Raw genomic sequence first — 7,348 nt, 5'->3', positions numbered from 1 at the left:
CTAAACCAAAAGGATAACAACTTCTAGGATCTTAAGTGAAATGAAAATCAAGATGGAGTCACTATTGCTAAGAGAGCTCTCTAAAATGGATCCGGGAGGCCATTAAGGAAGTGTGACTTATGCATGTCTCCGCCTGGATGGAATCTGATCTTTTGACTTGATGAAGCCTCCCAGAACACCGGCCAGAAACTCAAGATACTTATCTGACAGTGACCCTAAAATAACTCGTGACAGTCTATCTATTGTTGGACCCCTACCCTAAAACAACTTGTGTTCCTTAAGGACAAATATTTTCTGACTCAAGTCAGAGTCAGTCACCGTTCTCTCCAGGCAACTTTTAACCAACCATCATGTGGCTTTTTGTCTCTATAAGCCCCTGACTCTTTCTCTTCCCCAGAGCATTCTTTCGGGGTTACCCGAATGTGGGGGTCTCCCAAATTGCAATTCTTAAGACCCCAGATAAACACTTTTCTTATCTGCAGCCTCCTGCATTATTATCATTATTATTATTATTATTTTTGGTTGACACCCCTTACTGTGCCTTGTAGAAATTTAATATCAACATGATACTCTGTGCCCCAAAATGTGAAAGTGTGGAGAAAATGTGACTCTTTGATTGAAAAGGCCCGGGGAAATATTGTAGGGTTTAGTTGTAGTCGGTGGATGCATATTCTTCTTTTTGGATCGTGTGAGGATTTTTCTTTTAAGATGATTTTTTTAGAGCAGTTTTAGGTTCGCAGAAAAATTGAGAAAGGTACAGACTTTTCCCTTATACCCCCTGCCCAGAGGTTGCAGGTTGTTACTACAGAAAAAGGACAGCATGATGTTTATAGTTGAATGACTGCAGGACAAAGGACAAAAGCTGCCTGTGAAATAAAGCTTCTCAGACGCATGGCTCTCGGTTCAGGAAACCAGAGAATTCTATGGTGGTCATTATTTAGACCAGTGAGGAAAATGAGTACAGCGGAAAATGTGGAATGCTGTGAGCATTGGATACAAGCCAGACGTTTGAAATGATTGTTTATTAACTTCTTTTCTGCCTGAATTTGTTTAGCTTTTTTTTTTTTTTTTTTCTTTTCTCGCCTGAGAAGTGAGGATCATTTTTCCACACCTGCATGATAGGGTAGCATCCAGGGCTCCATTTCCATCACAGTGCAGGAGGGGATGGCGGCAGGATCCTGACAGATGTTAATTTTGCTTCTGTCTCAGAACTTCACGTTTCAGGAAAACTCTTCCTCCTTGTCAACAGCAAATTAAGTTAGAGTTAATAGCTATGTTTCTTGTGTCTTCCCCTGGCTGTGGGCGGCTTCAAGCAACTTCTGTCACTGTGTGAGAGGCTGGATGAGAGGTCACGTTTCTCCTTCTCGCTGAAACAAAAGAAAGATTCAGTCATAATGTTTTCTGCTTGGCTTAGCACATACCCTGGGATGCTTACATATTTTGCATGGAGATTCTAGGGAAATTTTAATTTCAAGAACAGGTATCCCCTATGAGGATCAGTTGTCCGGGTGGTTAACCGTGTTTGTTCTTCATTTATATTTTACAAACCTATTTGTAGCTTTGGTTCATGTCTGATACTGAGCCTTGCCAGTTGTCAGAGAGCTATAGCTTTCTGTTCACAGCATGATGAACTGGCAGGAGGGGGCCTCCAATGGGCGCGGATGGCTTGTGGGGGCCGAGGGAGGGGCCACACGAGCCAGGGCTTATGAGGTTTGTTACTTTGTTATCCAAGTGAATAAGACACTAGTCTTACTGCCTTCGTCCTGGCGCCCACACAGCAGGCCGAAGGACCCTGTTGAAACCAGAATGAGATCATGTCACTCCACGGCTTCGCACGTTCCCTTGGGTCCTCATTTCACTCAGAGGAAAGACAGAGTCTTCACAATGGCCCCCAAAGCCCTCCTCGATCGGACCCATGCCCGCCTCTTACCTCTCCAGCCTCTTCTATTATTCTCCACCCGCCTCGCTCCATCCACTTGGACCACACTGGTCTTCTTGCTGGGCCTAGGACACACCAAGCCCATACCCTCCTCTTGTCCCTTGCATTTGCTGTCTCATCTGCCTGGAATTCTCTTCCCCCAGATTTCCTCAAGGCACCCTCCCTCATCTTCCACAAATCTCTGCTTAGAAGTCATCTTCTCACAGAGGCTTACCCTGACTGCTACATTTTAATTAGCACCCTCCAGACACCGCACTCACACATATATACCTAACTTTTCTCTTCTCTGCTTTCATTGTCCCATAGCCCTCTGTCATCATTTAACATTGTAGATTATCTTTCTTGATTGTTGTATCGTCTGTCTTTCCTACTGTGTACAGTGGAAGCTCCAAGAACGCATTGATTTTTACCTTGATATGATGTTCACTGCTCTAGTCCAAGCCCCTGGAATAGCACTTGGAATGTAGCCAGGTTGAGCATCCATTACTGGTTTGCCAGGACCATCCCAGTTATGCCTGAGGTCCTCGTGTGATTATTAACGGCACTCCCTTCACTGTGCAAAGTGTTAGATGCTTAGATTTATGGTCACTGTACACAGAGGAGAGGCTCAGTAACTATATCTTTATCTACTTATTTATTTATTTATTTATTTTTTCATTTCAGTTTATGGACAATGTATCTGCTAGGTTTTTTTTTTTTTTTTTTTTTTTTTGGCAGTACGCGGGCCTCTCACTGTTGCGGCCTCTCCCATTGCGGAGCACAGGCTCCGGATGCGCAGGCTCAGTAGCCATGGCTCACGGGCCCAGCCGCTCCGCGGCATGTGGGATCTTCCCAGACCGGGGCACGAACCCGTGTCCCCTGCATCGGCAGGCGGACTCTCAACCACTGCGCCACCAGGGAAGCCCTCAGCAACTATATCTTAATTGAGAGGCTGCTCCCTCAGGCGTACAAGCTTTTCTAGTTGTGGTTCAGGCAAATAGTCAGGACTGGGAAAAAAATCATATCGCTCACCAGGATAAAGCAGCTGAGGCTCAGAAATGGTGGTATAGAAGAGCAGCTGGCAGCTGGAAGGTCAGTCTTTGGGCTACAGTCCATCAGCCTCTGATATTCAGGAGCAGGGTACCAGTCTCCTACAAAGAGCACAGTGGAGTCACTGCTCCTGCAAGAAGCCTTGGGGACTAGAAAGTTGACCGGAGCAGAAATGTAGACTAGCATCCAAAGCAGAAATCTAGCTTTAAAACTGGGGTAGCAGCCAGGTAATCACACGTTCAGTTAAAAACGCAGCTAATGAAAAGGATTCTTGGGACCTCCCTGGCGGTCCAGCGGTTAAGGCTTCGTCTTCCCACGCAGGGGGTGCGGCCTCGATCCCTGGTCGGGGAGCTAGGATCCCACATGCCTCGTGGTCAAAAAAACACAAAACAGAAGCAATATTGTAACAAATTCAATAAAGACTTTATTTTACTTTTTAGTATTTATTTACTTATTTAATTTTATTTATTTTTGGCCTCATTGGGTCTTCGTTGCTGCACGTGGGCTCTCCTCTAGTTGGTACGAGCGGGGGCTTCTCTTCGTTGTGGTGCGCGGGCTTCTCATTGCAGTGGCTTCTCTTGTTGTGGAGCATGGGCTTCAGTAGTCGTGGCACGTGGGCTCAGTAGCTGTGGCACGTGGGCTCAGTAGTTGTGGCTCGTGGGCTCAGTAGTTGTGGCTTGTGGGCTCTAGAGCGCAGGGTCAGTAGTTGTGGTGCACGGGCTTGGTTGCTCCGCGGCATGTGGGATCTTCCCGGACGAGGGCTGGAACCCGTGTCTCCTGCACTGGCGGGCAGATTCTTAACCACTGCGCCACCAGGGGAGCCCTCGATAAAGACTTTTAGAATGGTCCACATGAAAAAAAAAAAAAGAAAGAAAAAAAGGATCCTTAATGCTTTAGTCTCTTGAATGAACCCTTTGAAGCCTTTACGTATGTTCAAAATCATCCTTTTCTTAATGAAGACTGTGGCTCCCCTTCTACATGCCTTGTTAATCTGTGACTTTCCCTTGTTTCAAAATATATTCTTGAATATCTTTTTTAATATATCTTTCACTTTGATTTCTCATTCCCTGTATTAGTTTTCTATTGCTGACCTAGCAGCTGGCCACAAGCTTTTAGCAGCTCAAAACAACCCAAATATATCACCTCATGGTTCTGCAGGTCAAAAGTATGGGTTGGATCAGCGGGTTTTTCTACTCTGGTCCCACAAAGCTGAAATCAAGGCATTGGCTGGCCTGGGCACTTACGTGGAGGCTCTTGAGAGCTATTCCCCTGCTAGGCACATTCAGGTTTTTAGAGGGATTCAGTTGCATGCTGCTTTAGGACTGACGCCCCCATTTCCTTGCCGGCCGTTGTCTGGGAGTCGTTTACAGCTCCGGGAAGCTGCCCACATTCCTTGGTTTGTGGTCCCTTTTTACCTTCAAAGCCAGCAAGAGTAGGTCGACTTCCTGTCCCAATTGGAATCTCCCTGACCTGTTCCTCCCTAGCATCTCTCCTCCATTCTCCTCTGCTGCTGCATCTCTGACTGACTTTTCAGCCTTCCTCTTTTGTTTCTCTGGATTCATTTGTTTCTAATGGGCCCACATAGATAACCCAGAATATTCTCCCTATCATAAGGTTAACTGATTAATCGCTGTTGATCAGTTATTGTAATAAACTGTAAGAACTGTAATAAACAGATTAATTACATCTGCAAAGCCCCTTCACAGCAGTACCTAGATTAGTATTGGGTTGAATAAGCAGGAAAGGGGACTCTTGGGGGAGTCACCTTTAAGAACTCTGCCTGTCACACTCCTCCTGCTTTTGAAAATGTATATTTGAATCTCTCTTCAAAATGTTGAGTGTTAGGCACTTGAGGTGTTTTTACTTGTGAGTATGAGGGCCTCCCTGCCCTGCAGCTCTCCAAATGATGCCTGCGAAGGTGGTAAAATGGGTGGGCAGAACCTTGGGCCGGACTTAAAAAGTAAACTCATTTGGTGAGAACTGATTTGTGAGAGTCCTCCGGCTTCTGGCTGGTACTCAGTAACTTCATTCCTTCCTACCAGCAGAGTGTTTAGTAAATAGCAAACTTCGATGTCAACAATGTGTCTCCAAGTCTCTGATTTCCAAGGCAGGGGAAATGGGTAGGAGGATGTGCACAGGGCTTAGAAAACTCCAGCACGGGAGCATAATTATCAAAACGGTGCACCCGGGAAGTGGAGGTGGGAGGATCCCACGTAACTGAGGCCCACCAGATAGATGTGAATTGTGACAAGGGACATGTGGGTGATGATTCTGAAACTGCCGCAGTAACTCCTCTCTGGAGCTAGGATAGGTCAAAGGTGGTGGTTCTCCAAGTGTGAGTCCTAGACCAATCAGCGTCACCTGGGAACTTGTTAAAAGCATCAGTTCTTGGGCCCCATTCCCGACCTATTGAATCAGAAACGCTAGGGATAGGGCCCAGGTGTCCGTGTTTTAACATGCCCTCCAGGTGATTCTGATGCAGGCTGGAAGGAGTCCAACAGTGATTTCAAAGGGATTCCAAGGGGTTCCCCTTTCTGAAGATTAGGCTGCTCTCAAGATAATGGAGAGAAAGGAAACGGGCTTGCTCCCTGGTTGGGGTCCCCTTCTGTTGAGCCATCACACTGCACAAGAAACAGAAAGAGACACATTATCTGCAGGAGGTAAGTGTGTAAGGTTAAAATATCACGGACATTCTCAATTACCTTTCATGCATAACACCGTGTTAGTGGTTTTCTGAGAAGACGTGAGCACAGAATTATTTCCTCTAGAAATTTATACGCAGGACGCAGTTCCTTAACATCATACTTGAATATTTTCTCTAGAATGGGAGTTTTGTTGCCCGGAACCTCTGGGAACATTTTCCAACTTCAGTAATCTAGGACTATACTTAGTGCCCAGGGGCAAGAATATTTAAAATTTGAAAAACATTCCCCAAGAGATTCTGATCAAGTTCAGCGTTTCTCTGGTCCTGGTGAAAGCCATGGAGGAAGGAGTGTTCACGTCAAGGTTCCGACCTGAGCTTAAGGTGTTCCTAAGTCGTTCAACTGAAGCCCTTCAGGTCTGTCAGCTTTTCACTCACGACCCAGGGTGTGGAGGGCCCTGTTACCAATTTGGCTGCTAAATGGCTGGTGCTGAATAAAAGTAAGGGTCTAAACAGCAACAGTGAGCCCTGTCTCTCTACAGTGAGCTTCTCCTTTGATTGAACTTGGATGTGGGGCTGGCAAGTTGCCCAGACCATCAGCGAGTGAAAGAATTTATTGTGAGTAAATGCTTGAGGCGGAGGGAGTGGAAAAGGTCAAGGGCACGGTTGAACTCAGACATCGGCTTGGCTTCATAAAGAGAGGCGTGGGCCCTGTTCAAGGAATTGAGGCTTTTGTCCTCTTTTTCTTTCTTTGCTAAATGCTGATTGACTCCCTTTTCCCTGAGACGGTATGCTTTGGCTTTTGTTTTCCTCTGTTTGTTTTTTGGTTGGCCTGGAAGCTCCATGACCAAAAGAAATGGCTTTTCTGGATGTTTTGTCTTCAAGTTTTTTTTTTTTTTTTTTTTTTTTTTTTTGCTGTACGCGGGCCTCTCACTGCCGTGGCCTCTCCCGTTGCGGAGCACAGGCTCCGGACACACAGGCTCCGCGGCATGGCTCGCGGGCCCAGCCGCTGCGCGGCATGTGGGATCTTCCGGGATAGGGGCACGAACCCGTGTCCCCTGCATCGGCAGGCGGACTCTCAACCACTGCGCCACCAGGGAAGCCCCTGTCTTCAAGTTTTGACATACCCAAGCAGCAACTCCTGAAACTTGTTCCTTGAGAGCTGCCTGCCCCCCAGCTCTGCCATTTCCAAACTCTGTAAGCTTGGGCAAGTCACTTAGCGCCTCAGCGTCTCATCTGCAACATACAGATATAATAGTTCTTACCTCACTGGGTGACTTTAAGGGCTGAGTGAGTTCGTAAATGGCAAGTGCTTACAACCGCGCCCCACGTAGAATAGGCGCACAGCAAATAGGAAAATTCTTATTGCTGTTGTGGTGGCTGCTTGCCCTGCCCTGGATCTCTTACTTCTCACACTTCCCCTCTTTCACCCAGTATGTACCACATGCCTGGTGGCCATAACTAGGGGAGAAGACAGACGCCATGGATTGGAGGTGAAATAGTTCCCCAAAGGCCACATCCCATCTGCATTCATAGTACCTCCTTGTCTTCTCTGACTGACCGTGAGTTCCTTAATGAAATGGTAGGAGAGTGAAAGAATAGCAAAGAATTACTTTAATGACCTGAAAATGTGGCCTTTGAGCATCTAGAAATGGAAACAGTAGAAACTAGCACAAACAAATTTTAAATCATTCCAACATAATGTACAGACCGTGTCAGTCAGAATAGGCAACGTCTTG

This window comes from Mesoplodon bidens (assembly GCF_964165515.1).
Source record: "Mesoplodon bidens genome assembly, chromosome: X".
Lineage (NCBI taxonomy): Eukaryota > Metazoa > Chordata > Mammalia > Artiodactyla > Ziphiidae > Mesoplodon > Mesoplodon bidens.
This window is presented reverse-complemented; position numbering follows the sequence as displayed.